At 38.5% G+C, this 23248-nt stretch overlaps 1 protein-coding gene across 4 annotated transcripts in view; it reads left to right on the plus strand.

Moving 5' to 3' along the window:
* Positions 1 to 23248, plus strand: part of ATP8B4 (ATPase phospholipid transporting 8B4 (putative)) — a 270644-nt gene that overhangs the window by 13242 nt on the left and 234154 nt on the right. The gene's annotated exons all lie outside the window — the stretch shown is intronic.

A 23248-nucleotide genomic window follows, 5' to 3' on the forward strand; every position in this document is an offset into this window, starting at 1 on the left:
TACTGAATCCTATTTCTTTAATGTAGCATCCACACCAGAGAGTGTTGATTTTCTCTTTTGTCTCTAGTTAGTCAGTGACAGGCTACTATGTAATTTTTCCTTCAGTGGACATGAGTCCAACCTATTACGGCTGTTTTCTTTATTTTTGACCGTAGACTCTTTAGAGACTAAAGGCTGGATTAGAGTTTACATAGTGCCCTGTCCCTCCCTCCAATATCGTCCCTGATAGGTGGTTAACCTACTTCCACAGGTAATTAGAGCATGATGCATTTCATTCCCTTGTTAGATACTTATTCATTGCAACATTCAGTCTTATAATGAGCTGAACTCTTGTCTCAATGTAGTTCCCACCCATAGGCCATTAGTTATGCCCTCTGGGGAAATATATTCATATTCCCAATGGTAATCAGGAGTCTAGAATTATTGTCACCCATTTTTTTCAAGTAAAATGATTTAATTATATTTAATCTTAATTGTGTAAAGATAAGATTAACCAGCTTTAACACAAACAGATTTTCAACAGGACCCAGTGTTGCAAAGTTTTGATATGTTCTAACATGACCCAAGATCTGGGTCTCATTCTCTTAAACAGTAATTCATATGTATATGTGTATGTATATATTAATGCATATATGTAAAAGTAGGTAATTTTTGGAAATAAAAATAAGAAAGCAGAAGTCACCATAATCATGCTGCCTAGAGATAAATACTTGAGGTTGCTGTGTTGCACACCTTTACAGGGCTCCAATTATAGTGACCTCTATTAATGTATTTGTGTATATTGATCCAAATATATATCCCCAAATGGAATTATCCTGTACATTATTTTGAAACTTCCTCTTTAAACTTAGAATTATAATCAAAGACACCTTTTATGTCTTTAAGCATTTCTCAATAACATTATTCTTATTTACATTTCCCCTAACTTTTAATTTAGAAAATGTTGAATGTTACATAATTGAAAGAATGATACGATGAACACCCATAACTTAATTCTACAATTATTACTATTTTGCCACATTTGCTTCCTTACTGTCTGTCTCTGTTTCTATACAAACACATTCCCTCATGTGTACAAACACACATATGGGGTCTTTTTGTTTTTCAAATTTCAATAGGATTTTGGGGAACAGGTAGTGTTTGGTTACATGAATAAGTTCTTTAGTGGTGATTTCTGAGATTTGGTGCACCCATCACCTGAGCAGCATACACTGGTCCCACTTTGTAGTCTTTTTTCCCTCACTCCCCCTCCCACCCTTTCCCCCAGTCCCCAAAATCCATTGTATCATTCTTATGCCTTTGCGTCCTCATAGCTTAGCTCCCACTTATGGATGAGAACATACGATGTTTGGTTTTCCATTCCTGAATTACTTCACTTAGAATAATGGTCTCCAATTCCATCCAGGTTGCTGCACATGCCATTATTTCGTTCCTTCTTATGACTGAGTAGTATTCCATGGTGTATGTATGTGTGTGTGTGTGTGTGCGTGTGTATATATGCCACATTTTCTTTATCTGCTTGTTGATTGATGGGCATTTGGGCTGCTTCCATATTTTTTGCGATTGTGAATTGTGCTGCTATAAACATGCGTGTGCAAGTATCTTTTTTGTATAATGACTTCTCTTCCTCTGGGTAGATACCCAGGAGTGGGATTGCTGGGTCAAATGGTAGATCTACTTTTAGTTCTTTAAGGAATCTTCACATTGTTTTCCATAATGGTTGCACTAGATTACATTCCTACCAACAGTGTAAAAGTATTTCCTTTTTACCACATCTGCATCAACATTTATTCTTTTTTGATTATGCCATCCTTGCAGGAGTGAGGTGGTACTGCATTGTGGTTTTGATTTGCGTTTCCCTGATCATTAGTGATGTTGAGCATTTTTTCCTATGTTTTGTTGACCATTTGTATATCCTCTTTTGAGAATTGTCTATTCATGTCCTTAGCCCACTTTTTGATGGGATCCGCTTGTTTTTTTTCTTGCTGATTTGTTTGAGTTCCTTGTAGATTCTGGATATTAGTCTTTTGTTGGATGTATAGATTGTGAGGATTTTTCTCCTACATGTGGGTTGTCTGTTTGCTGATTATTTCTTTTGCTGTGCAGAAGCTTTTTAGTTTAATTAGGTAACATCTATTTATGTTCGTTTTTGTTGCATTTGCTTTTGGGTTCTTGGTCATGAAATCTTTGCCTAAGCCAATGTCTAGAAGGGTTTTTCTGATGTTATCTCCTAGAATTTTTATAGTTTCAGGTCTTAGATTTAAGTCTTTGATCCATCTTGAGTTGATTTTTGTATAAGGTGAGAGATGAGAATCCAGTTTCATTCTTCCGCATGTGGCTTGCCAATTATCCCAGCACCATTTGTTAAGTTGAGTATCCTTTCCCTCCTTGATGATTTTGTTTGATTTGTCAAAGATCCATTGACTGTAAATATTTAGCTTTATTTCTGGGTTCTCTACTGTGTTGCATTGGTCTACATGCCTGTTTTTATACCAATATTACACTGTTTTGGTGACTAGGGCCTTATAGTATAGTTTGAAGTCGGGTAATGTAATGCCTCTATATTTGTTCTTTTTGCTTAGTCTTGCTTTGGCTATGTGGGCTCTTTTTGGTTCCACGTGAATTTTAGGATTGTTTTTTCTAGTTCTGTGAAAAATGATGGTGGTATTTTGATGGGAATTTCATTGAATTTGTAGATTGCTTTTGGCAGTATAGTCATTTTCACAATATTGATTATACCCATCCATGACCATGTGTTTCCATTTGTTTGTGTCATCTATGATTTCTTTCAGCAGTGTTTTATAGTCTCCCTTGTAGAGGTCTTTCACCTCCTTGGTTAAGTATATTCCTAAGTATCTTTTTTATGGCTATGATTAAAGGGTTTGAGTTCTTCATTTGATTCTCAGCTTGGTTGCTGTTGGTGTATAGCAGGGCTACTGATTTGTGTATATTAATTTTGTATCCTGAAACTGCTGAATTCATTTACCATTTATAGGGGCTTTTTGGAAGAGTCTTTAGGGTTTTCTAGGTGTATGATCATGTCATCAGCAAACAGCAACAGTTTGACTTCCTCTTTACTGATTTGGATGCCCTTTATTTCTTTCTCTTGTCTAATTGCTCTGGCTAGGACTTCCAATACTGTGCTGAATAGAAGTGGTGAAAATGGGCATCCTTGTCTTGTTCCAGTTCTCCAGGGGAATGCTTTCAACCTTTCCCTATTCAGTATAATGTTGGCTGTGGGTTTGTCCATAGATGGCTTTCATTAACTTAGGGTGTGCCTCTTCTATGCTGATTTTGCTGGGGGTTTTAATCATAAAAGATGCTGGATTTTGTCAAATACTTTTTCTGCATCTATTGAGATTATCATGTGATTTTTGTTTTTAATTCTGTTTATGTGGTATATCACATTTATTGACTTGTGTATGTTAAACCATCCCTGGATCCCTGGTATGAAACTCACTTGATCATGGTGGACAATCTTTTTGATATGTTGTTGGATTTGGTTAGCTGGTATTTTGTTGAGGAGTTTTGCATCTATGTTCATAAAGGATACAGTTCTGTAGTTTTTTTTTGTTATGTCCATCCCTGGTTTTGGTATTAGGGTGATACTGGCTTCATAGAATGATTTAGGGAGGATTCTCTCTTTGTCCATCTAGTGGAATAGTGTCAAAAGGATTGGTACCAATTCTTTGAATGTCTGATAGAATTCATTTGTGAATCCATGTGATCCTGGACTTTTTTGTGGTTGACAACTTTTAAATTACCATTTCAATCTCACTGCTTGTTACTGGTCTGTTCAGAGTTTCTATTTGTTCCTGGTTTAATCTAAGAGGGTTGTATATTTCCAGGAATTTATCCATATCCTCTAGGTTTTCTAGTTTATGGGCGTAAAGGTGTTCATAGTGGCCTTGAATGATCTTTTGTGTTTCTGTGGTATTGGTTGTAATATCTCCTGTTTCATTTCTAATTGAGCTTACTTGGATCTTCTCTCTTCTTTTCTTGGTTAATCTCACTAATGGTCTATCAATTTTATTTATCTTTTCAAAGAATCAGCTTTTTGTTCCATTTGTCTTTTTTGTGTTTTTTTTTTTTGTTTCAAATTCATGTAGTGTGCTCTGATCTTGGTTATTTCCTTTCTTCTGCTGGGCTTGAATTTGGTTTGTTCTTGTTTCTGTAGTTTCTTGAGATGTGATCTTAGATTGTCTATTTGTGCTGTTTCAGACTTTTTGATGTAGGCATTTAATGCTATGAAGTTTCCTCTTAGCACCGCCTTTGCTGTATCCCAGAGGTTTTGTTAGGTTGTATCACTGTTATTGTTCAGTTTGAAGAATTTTAAAATTTCCATCTTGATTTCATTGTTGATCCAATGATCATTCAGGAGCAGGTTATTTAATTTCCACTTATTTGCATGGTTTTAAGGGTTCCTTTTGGAGTTGATTTCCAATTTCATTCCACTGTGGTTTAAGAGAGTACTTGCTATAATTTCAGTTTTCTTGAAATTGTTGAGACTTGTTTTTTGGACTTTCACATGGTCTGTCTTGGAGAATGTTCCATGTGCTGATGAATAGAATGTATATTCTGCATTTGTTGGGTAGAACGTTCTGTAAATATCTGTTAAGTCCATGTGTTTTAGGGTATAGTTTAAGTTCATCGTTTCCTTGTTGACTTTCTGTCTTGATGACCCATCTAGTGCTGTTAGTGGAATATTGAAGTCTCCCACTATTATTGTGTTTCTGTCTATCTTGTTTCTTAGGTCTAGTAGTAATTGTTTTATACATTTGGGAGCTCCAGTGTTAGGTGCATATATATTTAACATTGTGATAATTTCCTGTTAGACTAGTCCTTTTATCATATAATTTCCCTCTTTGTCTTTTTTAACTGTTATTGCTTTAAGGTTTGTTTTGTCTGTTATAAGAATAGCTACTCCTGCTTGCTTTTGTTGTCTATGTGCATAGAAAATCTTTTTCCACCCTATTTCCTTAAGTTTATCTGAGTCTTTACGATACACAGGTTGCTGTTGTTTTTGTCAAATGTTGTAGACATCATGACACTTACCCCAAATACTTCAGCACACATCCCCTAAGAACATGTGCTTTCTCCTGCATACCCACATTATCATCACCATATCCGAGAAATGTAACATTGATAAATAGCATATATCCCATTTTTTACTTTCCTCAGTGGTCCCCAATACATCTTATCTCTTGGAATTGGTTTTAATTTTTGGTGCAGTATCCAATCAATGTTCATAAACTCAATTTGGCTAATTCCTTTATTTTCTTTTTATTATTTTTTAAATTATACTTAAAGTTCTAGGGTACATGTGCACAACGTGCAGGTTTGTTACATATGTATACATGTGCCATGTTGGTGTGCTGCACCCATTAACTCATCATTTACATTAGGTATATCTCCTAATGCTATCCCTCCCCCCTCCCCCCTCCCCGCAATATAATTTTTCATTATTTTGAATTTTGGGAAAGTCTAGTCTAACCATTTTATTGAATATTCTAGCATGGTTTAATTTCTTCTAAAGTAATTTGGGTTAAACATTTTTGGCACAAATACTATGTACATAATATTTGCTTTTTAATGAACAATTCATTAATTAGTTAATTGACGGTTTTTTGATGAGGAATGGAACTTGTTAATCCTTCTGACACAGAACTTCATTTTACAGACAAATAGTAATTGCTATGTAATCAGTCTAAGTTTTGGCTGTGTAACTATGTCTGCATTCACTTCCTGACGGTGACTGGCAGAGAAAGCTGAGGCCAGTCACTTCTTCTTGGACTTATTACAATGGCCCATGACCTGCAAGACTGACATGTGATGAAATGATCACCATCATTTGTATCATCATGAGTGGGACTGACACATCTTTAGATGACATTGGTTTCTGTAGATCTGGCAATAGTCTGGAGAGCTTTTTATTTTAACCTAAACATGCATTCATTTATTTAGTCACTCCACAGACATTTTTGAGTCCTTATAATTTGTGAGGTAGCACCAACCTTGACTTCAAATGGCTTTTTACATTTCAATAAAATATATGTATTCTCACACAATTTTTAAGTTTATGGTAGCAAGGATAACTTAAAAATAGTTTATTAAGCATCACTGTAAGTGGTATATTTGCCTACAAGTGGTATCTTTGCCAGAGGGGCACAGACTGAGATCTTCTAATCAGCCTGGAGTTGTCAGAGGGAAAAATCATGCAGAGATGATATTTTATCTCAGTGAGAAAGTTCATGTCTGCAGCCTTTAATAAAGATGCACTTACATTTGTATGCTCTTTCACAACATCATTGGGACGCATAGGACATAGACGATGTGTTTGAAAATATGACAAACCAGCCACGGGTCTTGTGGGGAAATAACAACTTTCTCCCAGATATGCTTTATTCTTTATTATCTCCATATTCAGATGTCTTGCATTCTTTAAGATGTAAAAAGTTCCAGCCCCTTGACTGAAATGTTTAAAATATTATTATTACAGTCTATTTTCTGTTTGTTTTTTGAAATTCACTCTTTCCTTATGGTTTGTATGAGATGCCTAAAGACAAATTGTTTTAAAATGTACATGTGACATGGTGCAGTGGCTCACACCTGTAATCTCAGCACTTTGGGAGGCTGAGTTGGGATGATCACTTGAGGTCAGGACTTTTAGACCAGAGTGGCAACACAGTGATACCCCTGTCTCTACCAAAAATTTAAAAATTAGCCAGGCACAGTGGCACGTGCCTGTAGTTCCAGCTCCTTGGGGGACTGAGGTGGGAGGATCACATGGGCCCAGGAGACGGAGGGTTCAGTGAGCTCTGATCGTGCCACTGCACTCCTGCCTAAGTGACAGACTGGGACCTAGTTTCAAAAAAAAAAAATTAGAAAAGAAAAAATAATTGTACACATGCTTTTCCACAAAGCAGTCAGGAAGGATGTTGTTTATGGGTAAAATACCTAATTCAGATCTCATTGGTTTAGAAATATGGGAAGCAAAAGAATTGCATAATTAGAGGCCTTCTTTAAACCAGCTAAGCTGTTCTTTATTCCAAAATGTGGGGATTGTGGAGCCAGATGCATTACTGCCTTAGTATGTTTATGGGGTGTAGGGTAAGATGAATCAGACCAGGGCCGTGTGTGTCTTCTGTGGGCCCAGGCACTTTTGCCTTTGTGGGTCACTTCCTCCATAAAAACATATTAAAAATTATGTTTGGGCTGGGCGCGGTGGCTCAAGCCTGTAATCCCAGCACTTTGGGAGGCCGAGACGGGCGGATCACGAGGTCAGGAGCTCGAGACCATCCTGGCTAACACGGTGAAACCCCGTCTCTACTAAAAATACAAAAACTAGCCGGGCGAGGTGGCGGGCACCTGTAGTCCCAGCTACTTGGGAGGCTGAGGCAGGAGAATGGCGTAAATCCGGGAGGCGGAGCTTGCAGTGAGCTGAGATCCGGCCACTGCACTCCAGCCCGGGCGACAGAGCGAGACTCCGTCTCAAAAAAAAAAAAAAAAAAAAAAAAGAAAAAAAAAAAAAATTATGTTTGATGAATATGTCAGTATAAAGACAAATATAATCCAGGCTAGATTCATTATTATGCATCCATTACTATTATATTCATTTTTCCTCTGGTTTTAAAATAAAGGAAAATTGAGACAGTTTTGTGGGCTCTTGAAAATATCATGGGCCCGGCCGGGCGCGGTGGCTCAAGCCTGTAATCCCAGCACTTTGGGAGGCCGAGACGGGCGGATCACGAGGTCAGGAGATCGAGACCATCCTGGCTAATACGGTGAAACCCTGTCTCTACTTAAAAATACAAAAAAAAACTAGCCGGGCGACGAGGCGGGCGCCTGTAGTCCCAGCTACTCGGGAGGCTGAGGCAGGAGAATGGCATAAACCCGGGAGGCGGAGCTTGCAGTGAGCTGAGATCCGGCCACTGCACTCCAGCCTGGGTGGCAGAGCAAGACTCCGTCTCAAAAAAAAAAAAAAGAAAATATCATGGGCCCTAAGCACTCTGCCTACTATTCCTCCTGGATAAGTCAGCCCTGAATCAGATACACATATTGGGGTGAAGTAGCCTTCCGGAGAGCAACTCTGTATATATCTTGGGGAGAAGAGAGACAGCTTCTTATGCTTATTTTTGTGAACCTACATATAGAAAGTAGTTAAATATGCTTTTAGTGGCAGTAGTGCTTTCAAGTTATTATTGCCACTACAAGTGTAAAAACCATGTGGTAGACTGGGCTTGGTGGCTCATGCCTGTTATCCTAGTGCTTTGGGAGGCTGAGGTGGGAGGATCACTTGAGGCCAGGAGTTGGAGACCAGCCTGGGCCACATAGCAAGACCCTGTCTCTACAAAAAATTAAAAATTAGCTGGGCATGGTGGCATGGTTCTGTACTACTTGGGAGACTGAGGTAGGAGGATAGCTTGAGCCCAGGAGGTCGAGGTTGCAGTGAGCTATGATTGTGCCATTGTACTCCAGCCTGTGTGACAGAGCGAGACCCTATCTAAAAAAAAAAAAAAAAAAAAAAATCACCTGACAATACAGAACTGTATGGTACTCATGTATTTTCGTGACACAACCAAAATCTTTAATTTTTTCTTGCCAACTTGTACATACTACTTGAGTTTAGGTGACTGTGACATAACAGATCAATAGCATAAGAATTTACTGGGTTTGGCCAGAGTGGGTATTATGGGTTTACAAGGCTCTGTTAATTTTCTGTAATTGTCCTTTGTGAACGCAGTTGTTGCATGACAGAAACAACATGAGTCAGAAGTGATGGGAGTGAACCTGGTTCTACTTACCAGGCATTGGTATTCCAATCCTCTGAGCCTCAATTTTCACATTTGTAAAATTGGGACTAATGTTTACCTCTGAAGGTTACTGTGAATATGAACATAAAATGAAATACTATATGTGAAGTAACTCATAAATTATAAAAGCACTATGTAAATGTTAGTACTGAATTCATAGATATATGATACAGTTCATTGATTTCCATGTTTTTCTCCTGAAAACTCCTAATTTCTAAGTTTTACTAAAACAGTTTTGTCCAGTTTTATGGCTGACATGAGCATTATATATAGGGGGTGGGTTTCCTATTTACTGAGGTCACTTGTATGGGACTCTGATTTCCAAGAGGACACCCTGGAAGCCTCTTCTGTACCCTCTGGGACTCTTTCAAAAGGGTTGTTTACTTATGGTGACTCTCTAGAGGCCTGCCAGTGTGGTGCAAATGACAGTGGTCAGTTGCTTTGGTTGAAGTTTATATACCTGCTTCTCAGGCATTTACAACAACTTGCAATAAATGTTGCATTATCACATCTGTTTAACAAACCAACAGGCTGTAATAGGACCTAGGGGTCATGCAGGTTCAATGCTAACAGCATTTTGGAATGTATTATTTTTGGTCTGCAGTTGGGAAATAAAGTGTGTATTTTTTTTGTATAATTAGATTACATAATACCATAAACATTGCTTTGAGCGTATATTGTTTATCAGGTAATGTGCTTTTCCTTTGATAGAGGGTGATAAAAAAGATGAATAAGACATGGAACCTACCCTTATAGGTACCTTATCAGTGCATATAAAAGTATCTTATTTTTATTAATTTATATGTTTAAAGAGTGTTATTTCTCATTGGGTTTATCTCTTATGGAACAATAAGTCCAAAAGCTGTTTTCTCAAGTAGATTTTCAGTTACATTTGTGAAGGAATTAGTTTTTGTTTGAACTTGCATTTCCTCTACCATAATAATTTATTTTGAATTGCATCATGTTTTTAAAAGTCATCTATTTTCTTAGTTTGATTGAATGAGGCTGTTGAAATGAAGTATCACATGGTGCTGGTCAGCGAGTGACATACGTAAGACAGTGCTGGCTTCACAAAAGCCCTCTCATAACTTTGGGGTTCTATTTTCTAATGAGTTTTCTTCTATGTTTTAATAACTTTTTGGTGTCCAGAGAGAAAGGGCATGGGAAATTATCTTTGGTTCCACTGGAGATGAGAGAGAAACACCTACTCTCTTCCATTTCAGTATACAAAAATTCTGTGCAAAAACATGATTGAAATTGTTGTAGAGACTGAATCCTTGCTGCTTGTTATAAATATTGCAGGGCATAAGCCTTCCATTTGTAGATTCATCAGCTTTTACAATTGGGAGCGATGGGGAGGCAATATTGCAGTCCTTAGTCCTAGGTATGGTCTAGAATTTATCCTGTATTTAAGTCACTTTGGAATAGAAGGTTTCTTTCTCAGACAGGATACACTATATATTTTTAAATCTTGCCCCATAGTTATAGTGCAGAGATATAAATAGAAGTACAGATAAGAGATGTCTTCTGCCTTTCAGACACTTCCCAAGTTTGTGTACTGCTCTAACTTTATTCACATAAAACAGTCTGTTTTATTACTCAGGATATGGGCTAGGTTAGGATGCTATAACAAACCACCTGTCACAGAGGACTTCCTAAAGAGAAGCCCCAGGGACTGTTCCTCCCCACTACCCTTCCCTTACCTCTCTGTGGAACTGGGGCAGAATGGCTATTCTCTCCACGAAAAATCTTTTTTTCTTGGGTTTCATGACTTTCATGCAGATTCTTCTTGCTTCTCAGGCTGCTCTGCCTCTGTCTCCTTCATTGCACCCTCGTGGTGAAATTTCCCCTGGTTCAGTCTTCTGTATTTTTCTCTCTGTTCATTTTGTTCCTCAGAGAACTCCTTCTCTAACTTGGCTTCTGTTCATCTCTGTGGAGATGACTTTTAAAACTATGGTGTTTATTGTGAAATCTTTCCTAAACATTGTATGTTATTTCCAACTGTTGCTGATTTTGATTTAGTAATTTTATCAATATAGCTTTAGATTGCATAGAATGAGAAAACCTGGGAATTAGAAGAATCTTCAAAGTCAGTTTATCCAGCTTTATTTCTACTTTGATAGTCTGTTTCTAGAGCGCTGATGAGTATTTTCCATGAATATTGCTCTGACAAGTAGCTCAGACATCTAATTTGGGAGCTGTCTAATTCTCTTTCTTTTTCTTTTTCTTTCTTTCTTTTTTTTTTTTTTTAGAAACAGGGTCTCACTCTGTCACCCAGGCTGGAGTGCAGTGGTGATCATAGCTCACTACAGCCTCAAACTCCTGGGCTCAAATGATCCTCCCACTTCAGCCTCCCAAGTAGCTAGGTCTACAAGTGTACCACCACGTTTGGCTAGTTTTTTAATTTTTTTGGTAAAGACAGGGTCTCAATATGTTATTCAGGTTTGTCTTGAAGGCCTAGCCTTAAGTAATCTTTCAGCCTGGGCCTCCTAAAGTGTTAGGATTACAGGCGTGAGCTACTGCGCTCAACCTCATTCTCTGTTTTGACAGTAAATTCAACCATATGTTAACAGAATTTCAGATCCTTGTAAAGTTTACTTTCTGTTCTGAATTTTGGAATAACACAGAGTGTTTGTTCTTCCATCTACCTTAAAAATAATCAAATATTTGAAGATCTCTCTCATTTTTCCACATGCTCTTTTTCTTTTGCTAATATTCTTTCTCTCTTTCAGTCTCTGATTTTTTGGGTAGACACCTGCAAGTTTTCTCTAATATATGATGACATGGTTCATAGTTTTTAGACTCACAGTATCTTACCTATAATATGAACTTCACCAGGGAAGGGCTGCTGTCTTTCTCATTTTTGATGCTGCAACATGTAGTATGGTGTGTGTCACTTTGTTCTAGAACCTGGACATCTATTGAGTAGATGTCTGAATGAACACATCATGGTCACAAAACTTTTTGATGCTCTTGGCCTCTCCAGTGGCTTCTGCATTGCCTACAACTGGGTTTGATTGAACCCAGTTCTCAAGATGCAGTCTGACTTAACTTGGAATGGAGTGGTACAAGATTCTGCTGATCCAGAATTTGGTTTCTGCTAAGATTGTATTAATAGCTTTTGGGAATTTGTACTTATGGCTCACTGAGCTCACAGGGAAGGCAGAAAAACCATGAAAGGGTCTTGAGTCAGGAGTTATGTTTCTGTATTTATTAAGTTGATGTAGAGTCATTGAATTAGTCAGGATTCTCTAATAAAACGGAATGTGTGTGTGTATATGTATGTGTATATATATACACACACATACACACATATATACAAATATATGTGTATATATAAGTCTATGTATGTGTCCAAATATATACTTATATGGATATATGTATGTATTTATATATATTCATATATAGTATATATAAATACTACATGGATTTGCCTCATATGATTATTGATGCTGAAAAGTCCTGATTTGCAGTTGGCAAGCTGGAGACCCAGGAGAGCCAGTGGCATGATTTCAGTCCAAATGCCGGCAGGCTTGAGGCCCAGGAAGAGCCAATGTTTTAGTTTGAGTCTGAAGGCAAGAAAAAACTGATGTCCCAGCTCAAAGGCAAGAGGAGTTCCTTCTACTCAGCTTTTTGTTCTAGTCAGGCGTTGAGCTGATTGGATGAATCCCACACACGTTAGGGATGGTGATCTGCTTTCTGCTGCCTGCTGATTAAAATGTTAATCTCATCCAGGAAGACGCTCACAGACACATCAGAACTGTGCTTGACCAAATATCTGAGCACCCTGTGGCCAAGTCAAGTTGACACACAAAACTCACCCTCACAGACATACTTTAGTTTATCAAGATGTTTTTGAATTTGTGTATTTATCCTTTTGGTTTGTCAGGTTTTTCTTTATATATTTTGAGGCTATGTTATTGGATGCATACAAATTTAGAGTTGTTATATAGTCCTGGAAGATCAATCTTTTGTTACTATGGGATGACTCTATCTCTAGCAGTGCTTGTTGTATTAAAGTTGAATTTATCTGATATGAGTTTAAAGAAATAAAAAGCCCTCAACCTGCATGGAGTTCACATTCTGGGGGCGGGGGGTGGGGGGCGGGGAGCGGCACAGGGCAGAAGGACAATCAACAAAATAAATGAATAAATAATCTTCTACATTGGGTGGGAGTGTGCTGCAGTTTCAAAAAGCATAAGCATGGAAGGCTGAATTGAGAAAACATATTTGATAGCAGATCTGAAAGAAGTGAGGCAGCAGCCATGTAGATATTTGAGAGATAAGCATGCCAGGGAGAGGGAACAGCAAGTGCAAAGGCCCTGAGATGAGAATGGACCTGGTGTGGTCAAGGAACAAGAGACCACTGAGACTGGAGTTGAATGAAGATAGGGGACAGTGGTTGTCAGGGCTGGATCCAGGTTTTTTTGTTTATTTATTTATTTTTTATTTTTTTAGATGGAGTCTCACTCTGTCACCCAGGCTGGAGTGTAAGGGATGCAATCTTGGCTGATTGCAACTTCTGCCTCCTGGGTTCAAGCAATTCTTCTGTCTCAGCCTCCCGAGTAGCTGGGACTACAGATGCCCACCACCACGCCTAGCTAATTGTATTTTTAGTAGAGATGGGATTTCACCATGTTGGTCAGTGTGGTCTCAAACTCCTGACCTCAGGTGATCCACCTGCCTCGGCCTCCTAAAGTGCTGGGATTACAGGTGTGAGCCACCGCACTCAGCCTGGATCTAGGTTTTTTGAAGCCTTAAGCTAATATAAAATACAAAATCAGGTATTATAAAAAATATTTATTTAGAGTGAGAAAATCTCTATAAGTTATAATTTTGAAAATATGAAAAATACTCCAAAATCCCAAAGTTCAGAAAAATAACACAATAGCTTCATTTTGCTGAATGTGCCTTTATAATACGTTTTCTTTCTTTATTTTTGGCCTCTTATTTTTGATTGCCTCTCATATAACAATTATTTTGTTACAAAATTTTCTAAAGAGAGACTTAGATAATTCAATTTTCCCTTTAGTATAGTTAATTAACATTAATTTAAGAATTATGATAGCTTAGAAAAAATTTTCAGCTTTGTGACTTCACAATGTCACACAAACATTTAGAATGGTCAACCTTGGAAAAACTTCCACCAAGTTTCTTTCACATATGAACTGTTACAGATATACTTGCCATAAGTAGTGCTGCTATAAGTAGGTTTATGCTATATAAGCACAGGAATTCTAATACATTTTATTCTGTGAAATCCACATGAAAAAAGAAAAATATGTTTATTATACTTACTAAGTATAATAAGCATATCATGTCATACATTAAGTATTCATCAACTCCTAGTCAAAACAGAATTTATCACCTCTCAAGAATATGAAGCATATATAATATATAATATATACATTTTATATTTAATTATATTAATATATATTAATATTATATATTTAATATGTAATACATACATGTATATATAATATATAAATGAAATATGTAATAATAATGTTTTACATATAGACACATACATATCCATATCCATACACTTGATACTCCTCATATTCCTCATAGGAGGTAAATTCTGTTTTAACTAGGAGTTGATCAACATTAAATCTTACACATACAATTTTACACGTTGGATGACTGGGAGAATTCTGCACAGGCTAACTTATAGCTCTATATTTCAAACCTGCAGTCTCTTCCACAGTTCACACACTTCTAGTGCCAGTTGCTGTAGGATGTGATCATGTTGCCATGTGACCTCGGGCCCTGCATTCTTATGTTCGGCACTGCGTGGATCTGCATTCCTGACAACCAATAACTTAACTCTATGTAGAAGTACCTGTGAATCACATAGATAGACTCCAGGAAACACAAACTCATGTAGTTGCAACCTGATTGCCCCTTATCTGGATCCCAGCAGCGCCATCTGATATGAGGCAAAGTGCGATGGAAGGAATGTTAAAGTGGAGGAGATGAGGATCTTAGCCCCCTGTGGCTAAAATATTTGACTTTTATCAACTGAGAAAAAAGGACTATGCAAACACGTTTCTAGTGCTACTCCTCGGGATGAAATGTGCAAGTGAGGTGGGCTGAAGCTTGTTTAGCTTCATGGTAAGTTGCCCTCTGGTGGTGATGTGAGGCCAGGGAGGTAGTGGGGTGGATGTGTAAAGATTAGGCAGGACCGTGAAGGCCTTGGTCACAACTGACTTCTCTGTCTTTAGATGAAGAGCTAGTGGATGGCCTTGAGTAGGAGAGAGAGATAAGACTTGCGGTAGGCAAAATAATACCCCTTGCTCCAGTGACGTCCCAGAACTGGTGAATACATTACCATATATGGCAAAAGGAACTTTGTGGATGTGCTTAAGTGAAGGGATCTTGAGGGTGGTAAGAATATCCTGAATAATGGAGGTAGGCCCAGTGTAACTGCAGGGATCCTTATCAGAGGGAAGCAGGAGGGTCAAGGTCAGAGAAGGAGATGTGACAATGAAAGCAGAGGTCGGACTGCTGTGGGCCATGAGCCAAGGGATGTGGGCAGCTTTTAGAAGCTGGAAAGTCAAGAAACAGATTCTTCCCTAGGGCCTCTAGAAGAAACTCAGCCCTGCTGACACCTTAATTTTAGCACTGTAAGACCTTTTTCAGACTGCTGACTTTCAGAACTGTAAGATAATGTTTATATTGTCTTATACCACTAAATTCATGGTAATTTGTTAGAGCAGCAATGGAAAACTGGTAAAATTCTGACAGGAGCATTCTGGCTGCTCGTTGAGAATAGATGGTAGGGGGAAGGGGCAGAAGACCAGAGGGGAGGCTGTTGCAGTATCCTGGGCAGAGCGGATGGTGGCTTGGACCAGGGTGTGTGCAGAGGAGGCCTGAGAAATGGCCGATTCTGAGCATTTACCACCTTTCTTTTCTGCCTCAAATCCTGGCCCCCTTGTATCTCTTTTTAAAGCCTTATTACCTGAATGTGTCATGAATAGATAATAAAGTGAGGCTCCTTTTTTTTTGTTGGTCTTTGCACACTTGGAGTGATATTAGAAGGAACAGCTGAGATGAGACTGTGGTGATGTCCTCTTTTAGTGTCCATATTTTTTACCCCATCTCAGGTGGCAGACCGCCTCCACCAAACTGCTTTTCATTACATCACTGTGGTGCAGTTTGGATCAGGTGCCTGGCAAAATAACCCTGCACACTGCATGGTTTGTCTATGGCTATGTAAGCTCCTTTCAGAGCTGCCTGGGACAGGCAGGGATGCTTTTTGGCCACCCGTCTGGATGTGATGTTCCTTTTCTCCAGTTGCTGTGGCTCTCTGGCCTCTCTTCTGCGTCCTTGCTGTGCACATATCTGTGGGCATGAAAACACTTTGAAGACAATCACTGTCTTGTTTGTCTTTGTTTTGTCTTGGCTGACTAGCTATTCTAGCTAGATGAGCAGCTCTATTAGCCTTGCTCAAAGGAGCTCAATAAATATTTTTGGGATAACTCACTTTCCCTTGGCTCTAGTAAATTTTATTTGCCATATGGATTCAGGGAGCTGAGATACAGAAACCAATATGTATTAAAGAAACTCGGTTTATAGCCTCATGCATCTTAAAATGACAAACACGAATTGAAAGCTTCCTGTGCCACCCCTTAGGTATCAAGCAGAGAAGTGTTCTCTTTAGAGCTCCTTCTTGCCGGTCTTTCTTTTATGCCTGGAGTTATTTCTTCTCATTTTATGACAGGAGGCTTTCTTGGCCAACCCTTAGGTGGCCAGCCTGTGTTTCACAGAGGAGAACAGCCTGTGTTTCACAGAGCCTTCTAGCTTCTAGGCTCTTATAATCTTTGGGACAGATGCTGATTTTTTTTTTTTTTCTCTTTGAGTAGAGATGATACAGAAAGAAGGAAATGACTATTTCCCATCTTTAGAGAAAGCATTCTGTTATTAGTCCAGTCCACAAAAATGCATTTTTTTGCTATAGATAATTGTAAAAGAATGTAAAATTATAAAAGAATGTAGATAGAAAATAGCAGATTAGAACAGGCACATATAAAAAAAGTTTCGTGCTCACTTCGGCAGCACATATAATAAAAAAAGTTTCAAAGAAAGCAGTCAGTTTTGAACAGGAGTATTCTCAGCAAACTGCCCAAAGTCTTCTTCAAGGAGAGAGGAAACAGGCCCTACAGGAAGGCCTTCCCAGTGCAGCAGAGACCAACCCTGGACATGATGAAGCATAGGAAGTGTCTGGGCCACAAGGTTGTTTGGGATGGGGTGTATGATTTGATGTACATCTGGAGTATTGCATTTGATGAGAGAGGCTCTTACCCCTATCTTTGACCTTTGGACCAAGGCACAAACCAAATTGCAGTTTCCCAGTCACTTATGCACAGTACCACCACCATCTCCTTATATCCAGAATCTCCTCCGAGCTTCTTTTATAAGGGACATGTGTTTGCATTCTGACTCTACTGCATAATCTTGCAAGGACTCTGTTTCTTCCCCTGTAAAGTAGGGCTGGTAACAGCATGTACCTAATGGGATTGTTCTGAGGATTAATAAACTAATGTGTGTGAAACACTTCATGTAGTATCTAGCTTGTAATAGGTACTCAATTAATGTTAGCTATTACTATTATCGTTATAGTAAGTCTTAAATCTCTAGTCATGAATCTGTACTTATATAAAGCTACATGCTGAGGGTTTATATGGAGATTGTATTAATTTTATGTGTAAGTTGTATAATCCAGCTTATGTATCCTAGAAGAGGAATGAATAATGAATTGTTAAAAATTTTACATTTATTTGTGAAGCTATAGTGAGCCCTGGGAGGAATAAAGCTCTTAAATCAAATTTTCCAGCTATCTGGACCTGATGAGCAAGTTGGCTTAGCCAAGAGAAAAACAAACCCAAAGCCCTTTAGTATTTGTTTGAATCCCCTAACTTTGTTTCCAAGCTCTCTTGTGAGGACAAGCATAAAAAAATTATGGGAAGAGTTTTTTTTTTTTTCCCTTCTATTCTCTTTGGTTTTCTGCTTAAATGTCAATATGTCCCAGAAGCTGCAGGTCACCACTGGGTTTCAATAGGAAACCCCAACTTGGGACACATATTTTTCAATTGTATCAGAATGTGTTCTTGGAGTCAACTCAGGAAATCTTGGAGGCTAAGGGACTCTTTTCTTTAAAGCTCTCCCCACTCATTGTTCTTTCCTCATGTCTTTAATGAATTGTTTTGGCTTCCAACTACATGGACCAGATTATGAAGAATGAAAGAAAATTAAGAAAGGAAGAAGCTTAAGTTATTGATTTAGCTTGAGGAAATTTTTCAGAGATTTCTGACCCAACCCCAAAAAACCCACAATCACCCTAAACCCCAAATGACACTTCATGTTTGGAGACATTCTTCAGCTTTTGGATTGGTACCAATCTTGCTCAGAAAATACCAGTCTATATCACTGAGTTTTATATAGGGACCCTGAATGCTCTGTGGTGCTTCATCATTTCATGATTTTGAGGATCTACAGCCAAGTGCCTGAGGCTGTTTTCTAAACCACATTTGGTGAAGGACAAAATGCTCTGGAGTTAATTAAAGAAAGACTGTTGTATTTGTTAGTTAGGGATACATACTTGCTGTGATCGCTCATGGATCTAGTGGAAACTTGCTAACTCTTCCCTTTACTCTTGCTTTTATTAGCAGAGCTCATGCCTTCACTACCTAATCTTAAATACTAAGGTGTTACAAATTGTTCACAAACTGATTTTTAGGAGAAGGTTGTAAATGGCTTGTTTTCTTTTGTCTACTGGAAGTGGAAGTTGGATAATGTATAATTTATTATATTATGATGGAGAAGTGCTCAGATTAGGAGTTGAGTGTTGCCTTTGAGGACCTGGAGTAGAATCAATGGGAATTTGCCAATTTCCATTGAAAATATTTGAAAAATTCCTTCAAGATCTTCTTGGGAAATAATCATGTTAGTAACTTTAAGACTGACTATTCAAGCTTGAGTGATTTCCTTTTTTGCCCATTTACTACTTTCCAGTTTTTTTAAAAAAGGATTTTTCTGGTATTTTTCTGTTTACAATGTATTTTCCATATATTTCCTCATTGAATGATTATAACACATAGAGGCATTATTTTACTGAGGAACCCTAAGTAAGAAGAGGTATGAGTTAAAACGTGCTTGTATAGGTAGTTGCAGAAGGATCATTGACTCTTGTTGCCTCAAGGCCCAAGCGTCTTTTTCTTTCATGAGGACTCTTTCTTTCTGTCTTTTTTTTTTTTTCTTGAGACGGAGTCTCGCTCTGTCACCCGGGCTGGAGTGCAGTGGCGCGATCTTGACTCACTGCAAGCTCCGCCTCCCGAGTTCACACCATTCTCCTGCCTCAGCCTCCCGAGTAGCTGGGACTACAGGCGCCTGCCACCACGCCTGGCTAATTTTTTGTATTTTTCGTAGAGACAGGGTTTCACCGTGTTAGCCAGGATGGTCTCAATCTCCTTATCTGGTAATCTGCCCAGCTGGGCCTCCCGAAGTGCTGGGATTACAGGTGTGAGCTGCCCTGCCTGGCCTATGAGGACTCTTTCATCAAACTCTCATTTTTATGGGTCCTAAAAATCTTCCTAACAGGGGAATAATACCTTAATTGAACTTAAAAATTTCTAGCAGAGAGCCAGACATGGTGGTTCATGCCTGTAATTCTAGCACTTTGGGAGACCAAGGTGGGAGGATTGTTTGAGGCCAGGAGTTTGAGACCAGCCTGAGCAACATAGTGAGACCTTGTCTCTACTTATTAAAAAAAAAATTCTAGCAGGATAGTATTATGTCCTCTCATCTTTTAAACTTGTTTCTTAGTGATCTGATTATAATTTTGGATGTTCTGTCTGTATCTCCCCTTTCCAAATGGAAAGACAAGCATAAGTGGATATAGTTTTGTTTTTAGCCATAGACCGGGAGTGACTTTAACAAACCATCAGCCCAATGAGATAATTCTTTTTTTTCAGGGAAGTAGGGAGCTATAGATTAATTATTCTGAAACTGGGTTATTCTTTTTGGTAAATGTTCCCTAATATTTAACTGGTTTATAAGTGATTACTTCCTAAAATAAATGAGGTATCCTCATTTAATTATCTTGGAGAATATAACTGGAAGTACATGGCTTAAAGATAAGCATCCAATGAGTGCTTCATTGCTATCCTATTTGGTTGAGGAAGGCATCAAATTATATTGGATTTTATGATTTTGGGGGATTTAAGATTATTTTCATCATCCTATATGGAGTAGCAGTTTGAAGGCTTACTTATCTATTTTTCTATACTCTGGAGCAGATTCGAAACAAATGTCTAAGAGATTTCTGCCTCTGCTGATGGCTGTTATCTTGGATCACTAGAATGACAAAGGATGGCTTCCTTCCTATCTAAGCACATGTTTTTGTTAGGCTCCTCAGGTGTCAAAAAATGATGCAAATGCTATTACCAACTTGATCTTCTTTTGGGTCTTGTACTCAGCCAGCAATACAGTGTAGCAGCATTCCAGGTATGTTCCAGGAAGTTCAATATCAAGCTCATGGTCATGTAGTATTTAGTACAGTGAAGTTGATAGAAATAAGAATGATTACTCAATGGACACATAGCTTATGCATTCTTTCAAATATCCCAAAATATATTCTTGGATTTAATCAGATCAACAGAGAATGAGTACAGAGACCCCACTGTAGGCCTCTCTCAATTGTGTCTTGGGATGATATCTTTAGGGATGTTACAAAACATAGCTCCAAAAACCTTATTTTATGTTCTTTATATCAAACAATGACTTCCTTATGAGGATTTCTTAGGTAAATTAATGCCTGAGGCAAGAATTACTAATAGTTGTAATTTTCCTGAGAAACTGATTTATTATTACCTACCAGAACTACTAATAATTGCACTTTTACTGATAAACTGACTTTATTATCTCACAGACTTTGTGAAATAAAGGGAAATAGACAGGCATTCCTTTATTCAGTAGCATTTGTGGCACACCTGGATCAGGTGTGTGGGTCACTGGATTAGCCATTTTTATTATCATTCTTGACTCTGGTTGGTTATCATTCTTCCTTCTGTATCTTCTTCCACCCTACTGTACTTTAAACATTTAAACAAGTATTTTTCCTCTTGTACATTCTTTTTTGTAAAATTTTTTATTTTAATTTTTGTGAGTACATAGTAGGTATATACATTTATGGGTTATACATGAGATGTTGATACAGACATGGTATATATAATAATCACATCATGTAAAATGGGGTATCCATCCCCTGAAGCATTTTCCTTTGTATTAGAAACAACCCAATTATCCTTTTAGTTACTATAGTCACCCTGTTGTGCTGTCAAATAGTAGGTCTTACTGTTGTACATTCTTGAGTAGCTGTTTTGCAGACGGTCGTTGTCTGTAAACACTTTTGCAGAGATGTCTTTATTTCCCTTTCACAGTTGATTATTTGGCTGGGTGTAGAATTCTAAGTTTCAAAATATTTTTCTTTAAAACTGAAAAGAATCACTCCAATGTGGCCGGGCGCGGTGGCTCAAGCCTGTAATCCCAGCACTTTGGGAGGCCGAGACGGGCGGATCATGAGGTCAGGAGATCGAGACCATCCTGGCTAACATGGTGAAACCCCGTCTCTACTAAAAAAACTACAAAAAAAAACTAGCCGGGCGAGGTGGCGGGCGCCTGTAGTCCCAGCTACTCGGGAGGCTGAGGCAGGAGAATGGCGTAAACCCGGGAGGCGGAGCTTGCAGTGAGCTGAGATCTGGCCACTGCACTCCAGCCTGGGTGACAGAGTGAGACTCCGTCTCAACAACAACAACAACAACAACAACAACAACAACAACAACAAAAGAATCACTCCAATGTCTTCTAGCATCCTTATTGCTGATGAGAAATGTCATATTGGTCTGATTCTTGTGTTTCAGGCTAACCATTTTTTTTCTTTTGGAAGCTTTTGGGATTATCTCCTTGTCCTTGGAGCTCAAAATTTTATGAAGGTTTGTGGGTTCATTTTCATTCATCCTGATTGGTACTTGCTGGCCCTTTCACTTTGAAGAGTTACTTCTTACTCTGGAGCAGGGCAGTTTTCTTCTGTTTACTTGATTGTTTTCACCTATCCATTGTCTATGTTCCCTTTTCCTAAGTTTTCCCCCCCACATTTTCCTTCTGTTTGTCATTTTGATATATATTTTGTGAGATTTATACAATCTGATCTTCCATCTTGTCCATTCTACTCTCCAGTGTGTCCAGTAAATATTTTTAATTCTAGGGACTTTTTCTTGTTCTCTGTTTTCTTTGTTTATATTAGCTTGTTCTTGTTTCATGGATGCCATGTCTTCTTAAATATCTTTGAGGTGCTGGGTACGGTGGCTCATGCTTGCAGTCCTAGCTATTCAGGAGGTTGTGGTGAGAGGACTTTTTGAACCCAGGGATTCGAGACTGCAGTGAACTACAGTTGTGCCACTGCATACCAGCCCGGGTGACAGAGTGGTATGCAGTGGCACAATCTCAAAAAAAAAAAAAAGTATCTCTAAAAAAACCTATATATCTATGTATATATATTTAAGGCACTAATTAGAATTAAAAAGAAAAACCAACCCCCCTTTTCTACCTGTATTCAGCATTATTTCTTCTTGTTGAATCCCTCTTTTTTGTGCTCTTGGCTTTTCTCAGCTGACACTGATTTGTATTTATAAATAAAGGATTAGATAGATTAGTGCCATTGCAAGGGTCTTTTTCTCTGCCAGGCCTCTCCTTTGAACAGGAGTGAGCAGCCTGCTGACAGAGGCTTTTCTGTGGGTTAGTCAGGCAGTCTGGCAAATCCCACAATGGCCTCAGTCAGACAAGCTTTGCTAGGGGCCAAGTTGGCTATACCTGCTGTAGAGGGGCAGAGCTCTTCCTTCTCAGCCTGAATACCCACCCTTGGTTTCCCCCCTGATGTGTTGCCTACTCTCTTTGTGGGTAAAGAAGGGTGTGGGAGATCTCAATTGGTTCAGTTATTTTTTAAGATACTCTGAGGTGGTAATATTATTTATCATCAAATGGAGACACTTTTGAGAATGAAAGGGGAACCTATCAATTATTTTGACAAGATAATAGGCATAACTTGGGCCTGTCACCCTGTCCATAACATACTGTCAATCTTCGTATTTACCAACTCTGAATTTAGAGCTGCCCTGGGCTCCTTGGGAAGAGCACTCTTCTAATTCTTTTGGCTAGAGTTACTTCTGTCTTTTTTCTCCCAGTCAAAATGATCTCATCTGCTTTCTATTTTATTCTCTAGGCTTTCTTCAAAATTTATGAACCTCTGCTAGCCACTACTCTTGTTTTCCAGCACTGCTGTGTTTTTAATTTAAAAAAATGTTTTCTGTAATTTCAGTGGGACCTGAGAAAGAAGGGAGGAAAAAGACATACTCAACTTGCCATCTTAAACCAGAAGC

Source organism: Trachypithecus francoisi, unplaced genomic scaffold (genome assembly GCF_009764315.1).
Source record: "Trachypithecus francoisi isolate TF-2019V2 unplaced genomic scaffold, Tfra_2.0 Lachesis_group3, whole genome shotgun sequence".
Lineage (NCBI taxonomy): Eukaryota > Metazoa > Chordata > Mammalia > Primates > Cercopithecidae > Trachypithecus > Trachypithecus francoisi.